Source organism: Podarcis liolepis, assembly GCF_965112155.1.
Source record: "Podarcis liolepis genome assembly, chromosome: W".
Lineage (NCBI taxonomy): Eukaryota > Metazoa > Chordata > Lepidosauria > Squamata > Lacertidae > Podarcis > Podarcis liolepis.
The window spans coordinates 18,730,957-18,743,897 of NC_139568.1; the positions used below are offsets into that span (position 1 = coordinate 18,730,957).

Genomic DNA, 12,941 nt, shown 5'->3' on the forward strand with positions numbered 1-12,941 from the left:
TCTGGGAGGTGGGGGGGATTCCCCCACCTCTCGCAAAAGCCCGCAGAAGCCGCATGCTCTTTAAAGGGTGCGTGGCTCCTGTGGGCTTTTCTACAAAGTGGGAGAAGGGACTGATGCAGCCAGTCAGTCCCTTCTCCCTCCTGGGGAAAAGCCAGCAAGAGCGCACGGAGCTTGGGGGCTTTCCCCGCCTGCCTCCCCCCTGTATTCGCTCCATAGGACACACACACATTTTGTCTTACTTTTTAGGAGGGAAAAAGTGCATCTTATAGAGCGAAAAATACAGTATATCTTTTTCACCAACTACTATTCCTCTTATTTGGTTGTCCAGCCTTACTGTCTTTAATAGAACCTCTAATACTATTATAAATAACATTGGGGATAGGGGGCATCCTTGTCTTGTACCTTTAAAGATATTGATTTCTTCTCCAAACTCTCCATTAATAATAATTTTTGCTTTCTGTTGGTTAAATATTGCATTTATACCTTTTTGGAATTTTTCACCCAGACACACTTCTTTTAATACTTTTTTCATAAATTCCCATGAGATTTTATCGAAAGCCTTCTCCGCATCAATTGAAATCAGGGCTGCTTGTTTATCTCTTCTTACTTGTAGATATTCCATTATGTCTATTATATTTCTAATATTATCCTTTATTTGTCTTCCACAAATCCAGCCTGATTTTTATGTACTATTTTTCCTATTATTTTTTTCAACCTGTTAGCCAATAATCCTGCATAAATTTTATAATCCGAATTTAAGAACGAAATGGGTCTATAATTTGAGACAGATTCCAAGTCTGTACCTTGTTTTGGCAGGAGCGTTATATACGCTTGGGTCCAAGAGTCTGGAATATTCCCCTTCTCTACCGCTGCTTCTTCTACTACTTCTTTTAGTGGGTCGGTTAATTCATTTAACATTTCTTTATAGTATTCTGCTGGTATGCCGCCTGGACCTGGGGATTTCCCTATTTTGAATTTTTGAATTGATTCCTTAATTTCTACGGTTGATATTGGTTCATTTAATAATTTATGGTCTACTTCTGCTATCTCTATTAATTTATTTTTCTTTATATATTCCTCTATTTCTTCTATTGACACTTCACCTTTTTGATATAATTTTTAATAATATTTTTCAAAGTCTTTTTTAATAATATCCCTTATTGTCCTCGCTTCTACTTTTATCTTATTTATTAATTTTTCATTTCTTTGTTTCTTTAATTGCCAGGCAAGGATCTTGCCTGGTTTATTTGCCCATTCAGAATTTGTATATTTCCAAAATTTGATTTGTTGTTCTACCTCCTGTTCTATAATTTTATTGTATTTTACTCTCAGTAGTTTAATTTCTTGATTTAATCTCTCTTTATTTTTGCTTGCCTAGGCCAATTTTTCCTTCCTTTTAATTTCTTCTAAAAGCTCCCTTTTCTTTTTTCTCTTTATTCTTATATGCTATTGAGTTTTGTTGTATGAAATATCCCCTAACAACTGCCTTCCCAGCATCCCACACTGTTTTTACAACTGTCCCTTTCCTCCAATTGTTTTCAAAGTATTCCTTCATCAACTTTCTGGCTCCTTGTATTACTTTTTGGTTTTTTAATAGGAAAACATTCATTCTCCACCTTTTTCCCCCTTTCTCCTCTTTTCCTTTAAGAGTTAATGATACTGGATTGTGATCTGTAAGTGTTTTTGGTAATATTTCGGCATTCTCTGCTTTAATTGTCATATCCTTAGTAATCCATATACTGTCAATTCGACTATACGAATTTTTTGGTTCTGAGAAATATGTGAACTCCTTTTCGACAGGATATTTATATCTCCATATATCCACTAAATCAAAGATCCTTACCATTTCCACAAAACTTTTTGGCAGCTTCGCTTCATTTCCCCCTCTCTTCTTCTGCGATCTGTCCAATTCTGGTTCCATTACTCCATTTAAATCCCCTAACACAATAATTCTCATATCTATATATTCAATTAATAATTATCTTACTTTAACATAGAATTCTGTTTTTCTTTTATTTGATCCATAGATTCCCGCCACCAGAATTGGTTCCAGCTCTAGTGATATTTTGACTATTACAACCCTCCCCTCTTTATCTTTATATAACAATTCTGGTTCGTATTTGCTTTTAACATACATTACAACCCCCCTACCCCTTCATGGATCACTGCCTTGCTGTGGCGAAGGGGCTTGAATAACTCAGAGAAGCTATGAACTATGCCGAGCAGGGCACCCAAGTTGAACAGGTCATAGTGGAGAGTTTTGACCAAACGTGATCCACCTGGAGGAGGAACCGGCAAGCCACTCCAGTATCCCTGCCAAGAAAACTCCATGGACAAAGACAACAGGCATACAAAAGTTATGACGCTGGAAGATGAGCCCCTCAGGTCAGAAGGTGTCCAACATGCTACTGGGGAAGAGCGGAGGACAAGTACAAGTAGATCCAGAGCTGATGAAGCAGCTGGGCCAAAGCCGAAAGGACGCTCAGTTGCAGATATGCCTGGAAGCGAAAGGAAAGTCCAATGCTGTAAAGAAAAATATTGCATAGGAACCTGGAATGTAAGAACCATGAACCTTGGTAAGTTGGATGTGGTCAAAAATGAGATGGCAAAAATAAATATTGACATCCTGGGCATCAGTGAACTAAAATGGACGGGAATGGGCAAATTCAATTCGGATGACTATCATATCTACTACTGTGGGCAAGAAACCCGTAAAAGAAATGGAGTGGCCCTCATAGTCAACAAAAGAGTGGCGAAAGCTGTACTGGGATGCAATCTCAAAAATGATAGAATGATCTCGATACGAATCCAAGGCAGACCTTTTAACATCACAGTAATCCAAGTTTATGCACCAACTACTGGTGCTGAAGAAACTGAAATTGACCAATTCTATGAAGACTTACAAGACCTTATAGAAGTGACACCAAAGAAGGATGTTCTTCTCATTATAGGGGATTGGAATGCTAAAGTAGGGAATCAAGAGATAAATGACTAAACGACTAAACAACAACAACACAACCCCCCTCTTTTTTCTTACATCAGATGAGATGAATTCTTCCCCTAACTTTGGTTTTACCAATAATCTTTTATATATATATATATATATATATATATATATATATATATATATATATATATATATAAAATTTTTTATTTATTTTAAATGAAGAATCATAACAAAATTACAAACATTGAATCCAAAATAATACTATACAAAAACACACACACAAAAAAGGAACATACAAAAAAAAACAACGGGGGGGGGGGCAGAGGAAACAAAACAAAACAAAAACGAAAAGGCACACATTTACAGAAGAAAACCATATCATCATTCTAATCTAGTCATTACATACATATACACATATTGACTTCCTTCCTTTGTTCTAAGACCTCAAAAATTTACTCTTACTGTAGTGTTGTGTCTAATGTAGATTACTTCCATCTTTGTACTTTTTTTTTTTAAAAAAACCATTTTTCTTTTTCTTTAACCCTGTAAAGCATCATTCATTAAATACCGATATACTTACTCCAGAACAATGTTTTTTCATATACTCTTTAGCATATCCCCATTCTTTTAATAATTTCTGGTCCGATTGTCCCCTTATGAATGCTGTGAGTCTTGCCAGATTTATGTATTCACAAAATTTAATTTGCCATTCTTTCACTGATGGAATTTTTTGTCGGAGCCCGCCGTTACAAATGGTGCTTTTTAAGCATAAAATAAAGACACAGAGGCCAGCAATATTTCCATGGACGGAGGGCAGCTGAATTCAGACTTCTCCTCTCCTCCAGTCCTTTTATTACTATATACCCTTTGTTCCTCTCCAGCCGCATGGCTGCATTCCAATGTCTCACGTTACCTACATCCGGTCCTGGCTTTAACCCACCCACAAACGATATAGGGTTACACTGCCCGGGGGGGGGGGATATAACTCCTTATAAGGTCAATGCATTCCAATACATTGTAAAGCTCAGAGTGCTGGTCAGCCGAGGTCAGGGAGCACCCTGCAATATTACAAGCCTTTATCGTGGCTATGACTCCCACATGCCCTCTTTCTTTATTTAATTAATCAGACTCTTGTGAGACCGGAAGCGGGCCGCGGACTGGAGAACCATGCAGTACATACAGAAATTAAAGAAGGAATACATTGTATACAGCAACACAAAATAATGCAAATAACTACTATAATGATCACTAAAATCAAGAAATGTCGAAGCCAACTTCCATCCGGAAGCCAAGAATATAAGAATTCTGATTCCAAGCTGCATGGTAGACTTCCTTTCTAGTTTATTAGCCATGCACTGGTGTCACTTCTATAGCACTGAGATTGGTCACTGTATGTTCCTGTAAGAGAACAAGAGCTATTAAAAGTGAAATTCAATGTATATTGACAGTTTGGATATATGCCCCATGATTCTTTCCCCTCCTTAATTTGAAAATAAATGGGGGCAGGCTCATGGAGGGTCAAGTGTACTGGGGGCCAAAAAGATTGCTTAGGGGATATAATATTTGTAAATCGAAAAGATTCATTGACAGGCACACCATGAACCATTATGCCTGAATGACTCGCAAAAGGGGCATAACCAACATTTAGAAGCATGCAATAAACTGGTAAACATAATCATATCTTGTACAAAAATATTATCCCTCCATATCTTATGATAATTTTCTACCCTAAAAGTCTTATTCAACAACGGTGTTCTTATAGTTTGAAAGTTGCTGAGCCGTGGATGCTGCCAGCCAGAGTAGGATTCAGGCGACAGCTGCTTGCCAGCCGATAAGGTGAAATATGGTGGTTTCAACTGTATTGGGTCGTCTGCTTCTCTTCCTTGTATAACGGTGCAGCAAAGGATGGCAAGGCAAATGGTTAGGAAGGCGCATCCGCGGTTAAAGAGGCTCGCCATGGCCGCACGCATCGAGTTGGAACCCACAAAGGCTTGTCCTCGATGTCCACTGCCGCGTCCCCTCGTCCCCACGTGATCAGCGGGACAGGTCCATTCCATGTGGGGTCAGGCAAGCGTCAGTACACCACCAAGGGGCAGGGGAGTGCCTCCTCCTTCCTAAAATGCAATTAAGCGGGGGTATGGGTCCTAAGATGTGGATATAAAAGGATAGTTAAGTACAAAAAGAACTTGGTGAACAGCCGAAGGGATATCTGCTGTTGGTATGCTTCGGCCGCCAAGCTGTTTAAGCAATAGTGTTTTGAACGTCAGGTGTGCTCTTTTCACTATAGCTTGGCCTGTGGAGTTAAATGGTATGCCATGAGTTAATTTCACATTCCACAACATACAAAATTCCGAAAATGTTTTAGAAATATAAGCTGGACCATTATCAGTTTTGATACATGCAGGTTTACCCATGACTGAGAAACAGCGGATAGTGTGCTGAATGACATGCCAAGCTGTTTCCCCCCTCATGGGTATAGCCCATATGAATCCAGAGGGGGTGTCCACCGTGAGGTGAACCTTGGAGAGTGGAGCCAACACAGGTGTGTGTGTGTGACATCCATCTGCCAACACGCCAATGCAGACGTGCCCCTAGGATTGACAGCATCAAAAGGAATGGCCAGCTGAGATTTAGGACAAGAAGCACATTGGGAAACTATATCCCTTGCTTGGGCCAAGGGAATAGAAAAATGCTTTGCCAATGCTTTCACAGGAAGGTGAAAGGTGTTATGACATAGTATAGGATCAGAAAAGAGAGAAAAGGCAGAAATGTCCCTCAGAGCAGCATCTGCTCTTGCATTGCCCTCTGCTAAATACCCTGGGTGCGATGTGTGAGAGCGAAGATGTGCAACATAATAAGGGAACTCTCTATGCTGAAGTAAGGCCTGCAGGGTAAGAAACAAGGAAAACAAGTCAGAATCCAAGGAAGGAGTTATATAAGATATTGGTAAAATAGCAAAAAGGCGATATACATACTGAGTATCCACAATAAGATTGAAAGGTTGAGTAGGAAAGGATTGAAAGGCAAGAATCAGAGCTGCTAGCTCTGCTCACTGGGCAGAAGACTGTGGAGGGGTAAATAACATTTCCATTTTCCTCCCTCCTCCCACGTCACTACTCCCCTACTTCTTGTTCCATCCGTGAAAAGGGTCAATGCAGAGGGGAGAGGTGTGAGAGACAAGGGGGTAGCCAAAACATAGGTGACCTGTGTCAGAAATGTCAAACGGTCATCCTTTGATAACAATGTCTGATGTGGATTCAATTACAGAATAAATGTTTTTTGGTGGGGTGTGCGGTAGATGTAGCCATTCTATAATGCAGATTGTCTTCTTCTTGTTCCGCCTGAGCATATAAAATTCCTGTTGGCAACAATGGTGTAGCAAACACTGCCAGATGCAGCTTGTGTGCAGCACCTCTAGGTGGCGCATGTGGAAAGGTTTCAATGCTTCACTCACAAAATGTTGACAAAGTGTAGGGGAGTTCCGCATGCCTTGAGGCAGGACAATCCACTGATATCGTTGGATGGGCTGCGAATTGTGATATACTGGCAATGTAAAAGCAAACCGTTCCCTGTCTGCTGGAGCCAGTGGGATGAAGATGGTTCAATGTGGCCAAAAGTCAATTGTTCAGAAATAAGCTGTTCAGTAATAGCTGGTGCCGCTTGCTGCGGATTTTTAGAGGCCACTGTTCTACCCACCCTGGGGTATCGGTGAGCCTGGTTTGCCATACTGGAAACAAGTTGTATTGGTGGCTACAGGCTGGTTTTCATTGAGCGCTGCTGCCAGCAAATGAGCCTTGTGGGTGGCTGTACCAACAGACTGAAAAATGCGAAGCATGCCTGCTGTATCTGTGGCTGGATTGTGTATTATCAGTTGTAACGCAACCTTACAATCCTCTTTGGCATTTTCAAAGGTCAATTGTTTGATAATTATTTGCTTGGCTTCAGGATTTTCAATTTGATGACTCACTGCTGTATGCAGTCTGTCCATGAAGGAAGAATATGATTCTCTTGCCTCTTGCCTGATTGAACCCCACCTTGACTGAATACTGGTGGGTTCTGGGATTTTTCTCATTGTTTGTTTAGCAGCAAGAGCAGTATCCCTCAATAAGATCTGCAGCAGTGTGGCTTGTGCTGAAGCCTGAGCAAAGGGCCCACGCCCCATCATAGCATCCATCACATCTGCGAGGGTAAGATTAGGATTATTCCCTCTTGCTTGTTGCAGTAAAGCAGGAGCATAACCACGACAGGCGATTTCCCATTCATGGGCAAATAATACACCAGCTGATGGGGGTAAAACTGTACGTGCCAAAAGCTTGATGTCATCTGGCACCAACAGCTGGGCTAATGTGGCTTCCAAAAGAGCCTGTGTGAATGGTGCTTGAAGTCCATTTGTCCTGACTGACAATTGGAGCTCTTTCAAGATTTTAAAGTCAAAAGGTTGGTGCTGGGCTTGAGTTCCTGCTGGAGCACCAGCAGGGGGCACAATAACAGGGAATGCCATGGTATCCTGAGATAAGGAACAGGCAAGGACTGCACGTTGAAAAGGGGTAGCTGGTCCTGCCTCTGAAAGATTTGGATTATTGCCAGCCAGACCACGGTATTTTTGCAGGATTGGGTCCTCTGGTGAGGAACTGTAGTAAGGAGGTTTGGGGTCTGGAGCTTCTGCTGGCAGGGCAAGGATTGGAACAAACTCTAACACAGCAGACTCTAACACAGCAGGCTGGATTAAGGAAGCTGGAGGTTGTGTTGGCAATGCAGCCAGGGAGATATTTTTTGGTGATAAAAAACCCATAGCATATCGAACCTTGCACCATGCATTTAAAATCCGAGCACTGATGTTGGGGAGCTCATGAAAATGTTCACCAATCTTGTCCCAATGTTTTAATTCACATGTTCCATTCAAAGGAAACCAGGGAGAATGTTCATCAATACACAGAATGAGCTGTATCAAATCACCCTCTGGAACTTCCAATTTGTTGGAGGAGAGGAGAAATTTTAAGTCTTTTAAAAATTTCTGTTGGGGAGTAGTCAAAGAGCTGCCCATTTTTCAAAAATCAATATAATAGAAGAGAAGGGATCGGACTCACCAGGGATCCTAAGATGCTTCAGCGCTGTGCAACCCTTGCTGGGCGTGGTAAGCCGATGATATCCACTGCTTGGATAGAAAAACCTCTCACGGTTTCTTTTAAAATCCTCTTAGTCTGCCTCAGACTGTTTTCTTTAAGTTTGCCTCTTTTCTTTAAGTTAGCCTCTTCTTTTAAGTTAGCCTCACACGGGGCACCACTTGTCGGAGCCCGCCGTTACAAATGGTGCTTTTTAAGCATAAAATAAAGACACAGAGGCCAGCAATATTTCCATGGACGGAGGGCAGCTCAATTCAGACTTCTCCTCTCCTCCAGTCCTTTTATTACTATATACCCTTTGTTCCTCTCCAGCCGCATGGCTGCATTCCAATGTCTCACGTTACCTCACGTTACCTGGCTTTAACCCACCCACAAACGATATAGGGTTACACTGCCCAGAGGGGGGGGGAATATAACTCCTTATAAGGTCAATGCATTCCAATACATTGTAAAGCTCAGAGTGCTAGTCAGCCGAGGTGAGAGAGCACCCTGCAATATTACAAGCCTTTACCGTGGCTATGACTCCCACAATTTTTCTCCCTTTCCAGTTTTTTGCTATAAGCATCCTGGCGGCTGTTGTTGCATAAAGGAATACTTTCCTTTGATTGTCAGGAATATCATTTGTGATTAGACCTAAAAGGAATGCCTCCGGTTTTTTACTGAAAGATATTTTAAACATCTTTTTGAGTTCTTCATAAATTTCATTCCAGAATTGTTTAATAGGTTGGCATTCCCACCACATGTGAAACATTGTTCCTATTTCTTTTTTGCATCTCCAACAAATGTTTGATTGTAATTTGTAAATTTTAGCCAATTTTACCGGAGTTAAGTACCATTGGTACACCATTTTCATGAAATTTTCTTGATTGTATAACATGCCGTGAATTTAATATCATATTTCCATAATTTCTCCCATTGGTCCAGCCGAATTACATATCCTATATCACATGCCCATTTAGTCATAACTTCTTTTACTTCTTCATCCTTTAATTCCCATTCTAATAATAAATTATACATTTTGGATATATTCTTTTTTGAGTTTTGTAATAATCCTTTTTGTAATTTTGATTCTTCTTTTTCAAATTCTATTACTTTATCCTGATTGAATATTTATGCAATTTGGTGTTATTGTAACCATGTGGTACAGTATTGGGTCACCTCTTCGTATGGTCTTAGTTTTAATTGGCCCTGTTCCTCCTTTAGGAGCTGCTGGTATGTCGCCATTCTTCCTATAGTATTTTTCTTTTTAAACAATATTACTTCTAACGGTGAGACCCACCATGGGGTTTTCGGTTCTAACAACCTTCTATGTCTCACCCAGACCTTGTATAATGCATTTTTAATTACATGGCTTAGAAATTCTTTATGTACTGCCACTTTGTTATAAATTAGATAGGCATGCCAACCGTATCTGTTGTTCCATCCCTCTAAGTCTAGAATTTTACTATTATCTAACTTAATCCAATCTCTGACCCAAGTAAAGCATGCCACATCGTAATATAGTCTCAGGTCTGGGAGTCCAAAACCTCCCCGCTCTTTTATGTCGGTTAATAATTTGTGTTTGATCCATGGCTTTTTGCCTTGCCATATAAACTTTGTTAGGTCCGTTTTCCATTTTTTAAAACAATCATCTTTACCTATTATGGGACTCATTTGAAAAAGGAACAGGAGTTTTTGTAAGATATTCATTTTAATAGCCGAAATTCTACCCCAGAGTGTTAAATTCAATCTTGTCCAAATTTCCATTTCTCTTTTTGTTTCTTCCCAATTTTTTTATAATTATCTTCAAACAAATTTATATTTTTCATTGTTATTTGAATTCCTAAATATTTCACTTTTTTTACAATTTGTAATCCAAATTTTTCTACCAGTTCCTTTATCTCTTGATCTCCCATGTTTTTTACCATTAGTTTCGTTTTTTCTTTGTTCAAAGCAAAACCTGAAACCCTTCCAAAGTTTTCCATTTTTTCTAGAGCCTTTGCTTTCCTTTCCTTTGGATTTTCCACCATTAAGACTAAGTCACCTGCAAATGCCCTTATTTTGTATATTTTCTCCCCTAAGGATATTCCGTTTATTTCTTGATCCAGTCTGATTTCTTGATTTAGTATTTCCAAAACCAAAATGAATAATAATGGTGAAAGTGGGCACCCTTGTCTGGTGCCCTTCTGTATTTTAAAATAATCAGTCGTGTCATTATTTATTATTATATTTGCTTCTTGTTGTTCATAAATTGCTTTTAGCCCTCTTGTAATTTGGTCTCCCATGTCCATCTGGTCTAATAATATTTTTAGAAATTTACATGAAACTTTGTCAAATGCCTTTTCCGCGTCCACAAATACAAAGGCTACCTTCTTACTCGGTTTCATGTCTAAATACTTGATCATATCGATGACTGTTCTTATATTATCACTCATTTTCCTGCCCGGCAAGAACCCTGCCTGCTCTTTGTTTATACAATCCTGCAAAACTGTCTTTAATCTTGTTGCCAATATTTGTGCATAGATCTTGTAATCATTATTTAGTAATGATATTGGTCTATAATTGGTTATGAACTCTTTATTTCGTCCTTGTTTCGGGATTACTACTATGTGAGCCTGCTTCCAGGTATTGGGAATCTTCCCGTCTTCTAGTATTCTATTTAAGAGTGTCTTCATAGGTGATAATAGAGGTTCCTCTAATTTTTTATAATGTATTGCGGTAAGACCGTCTGGACCTGGGGATTTTCCCAATTTCATCTTAATTATCGCTTGATGAAGCTCTGTCGTGGTTATTGGGGAGTTTAGATCTTGAATCTTTTCTTTCTTAATTTTAGATATATCCTTTCCACATAAATACTCTTTTATTTCATCCCCTGTCTCATTTCCTGCTTTATATAGCTTATTATAATATTTTATAAAGCACTTATTAACTTCCTCAGGATTATCTAAAGTTCTTCCTTCTTCCACTATTTTATCAATCAGTTTTTCCTTTTGTCTCTTTTTCAATTGCCAGGCTAGCATCTTTCTGGGTTTATTTGCGAATTCAAATGACCTTTGTTTCATCCATTTAATATTATCCTCAATTTCACTATTTAGTATTGCTGAAGCCTGGGTTTGTAATATTTTTAGTTTTTGGTTTATTAATTCATTTTTTGGTTGTTTTGTTAATAATTTTTCATTTATTCCTATTTCTTTCCTTAATTGTTCTATTTTTTTCTCTCTGTTTCTTTTCCTTATTGCACTTTGTTGTATGTAAAAGCCTCTTATGAAAGCTTTACTTGCATCCCATATTGTCCTGATGTCTGTAACCTGTACCTTATTTAATTCAAAAAATTCTTTCATTAGTTCTTGCTCTTTTTTCACAATCTTTTCGTCATTTAATATTCTTTCATTAAGTCTCCATCTTTTATTAGTTTTCTTATATTCCTTTAATTCTAATGTGACTGGGTTGTGATCTGTAACAATTTTGGACTGTATTTCTGCTTTTTTAATTTTAGTTGTTAAGTTATTTGATACCCATATGCCATCAATTCTGCCAGCTGATTTTTTTACTTCTGAGAAATGTGTATACTGTCTTTCTCCTGGGTTTTTATATCTCCATGTGTCAATCAAATTTAAGTTTTCTAGCATCTGAAAGAAGGTGTCTGGGAGTCTGCCTTTTTTTTTGATTTTCTTTCTCTCTGTGTCCTATCTAATTCTATTGATGTAACACCATTTAGGTCTCCCGTCAAAATAATTTCCTCTTCTATAAATTCCAGTAAATTAGCTTCTACTTTTCTGAAAAATTCTGTTTTGTTATCATTCAGTGCATAAACTCCTACTATAATTAAATGTTCTTTACCTTTTGTTATTTTTACCCCTAATAATCTACCCTCATCATCCTTAAAGATTTTTTTTGCATCTAGTTTAGGGTTCACATAGATCACAATTCCCCTTTTCTTTTTTACATCTGAGGATATAAATTCTTGACCCAATCTCTTGTTTTCTAAAACCCTTCTGTGATTTCTAGTCACATGGGTCTCCTGCAAGCATATGATATCCCATTGTTCTTTCCTCAATACATGTTCTATTTTATTTCTCTTCCTCTTATCATTTATACCGTTAACATTCCAAGATATAATTTTTAGATTCATTAATCTTTATTTATTATCTACAATGGCTTCATTGAGTAAATAAAAAAAGAAAAGAAAAAGAAAAGAAAACTCAGAAATTTGAGGATTTTGATATTATGTTTCTTCCAATCTCTCCCCCCCCTTAATACCCACTTGTCTCTCTATACTTCTTGTGGTGTGTGCGTTGTTTCCTCTCGCTCCAATGTTGGATCTCCAGTTAGTTCTTTTTTGTACTTCCTCCAGAATTTTCCCAGCTCGTCTACTGATCTCAGAGATTTTCTTCTGTCCTTATATGTGAAGGTGATGCCCTCAGGAAATTCCCACCGGAATCTAATCAAATTCTTCTTGAGTGCTTCTGTTACTGTCTTATAGTTCTGTCTTTTCTTCAAAATTCTTTTTGGAATTTCCTTAAATATTTTGATAGGTCTGTCATCTATTATTAGCTTCACTTGCCCCTTTTGATGTAATATTTTGTCCTTTAAAAGTCTTGAGTTGAAAAAAAAAAAGCAATCTCCTGGCCCTTTATAAGTGTCCAATCTTTCGGATTTGATCCTGAAAATTTTATCAATATCCAGTAGCATCTCTTCTACTTCTACTCCCAACCAGTTTGCAATCTCCTGTGATAATTTCTCTTGAATTTGTTCATCATGAGTTCGTGGGACCCCTCGGAAGCGGAGAACCATCTCCTTCTGGCGCATCTCCATCAATGATATATCATCGAGCAACTCTTCATGGGCTCTCTTTAGGTTGTTTATTTCTTCCTTCGTTGAATCTTGTGATT

At 38.5% G+C, this 12,941-nt stretch overlaps 1 long non-coding RNA gene across 1 annotated transcript; it reads left to right on the top strand.

Annotated features, from left to right (window-relative positions):
* Positions 1–5,460: 5,460 nt before the first annotated feature.
* Positions 5,461–8,017, top strand: LOC310697733. Its single transcript, XR_014521174.1, has 2 exons — positions 5,461–7,168; positions 7,403–8,017. It is a non-coding gene; the product is annotated as an uncharacterized lncRNA (long non-coding RNA).
* Positions 8,018–12,941: the final 4,924 nt, after the last annotated feature.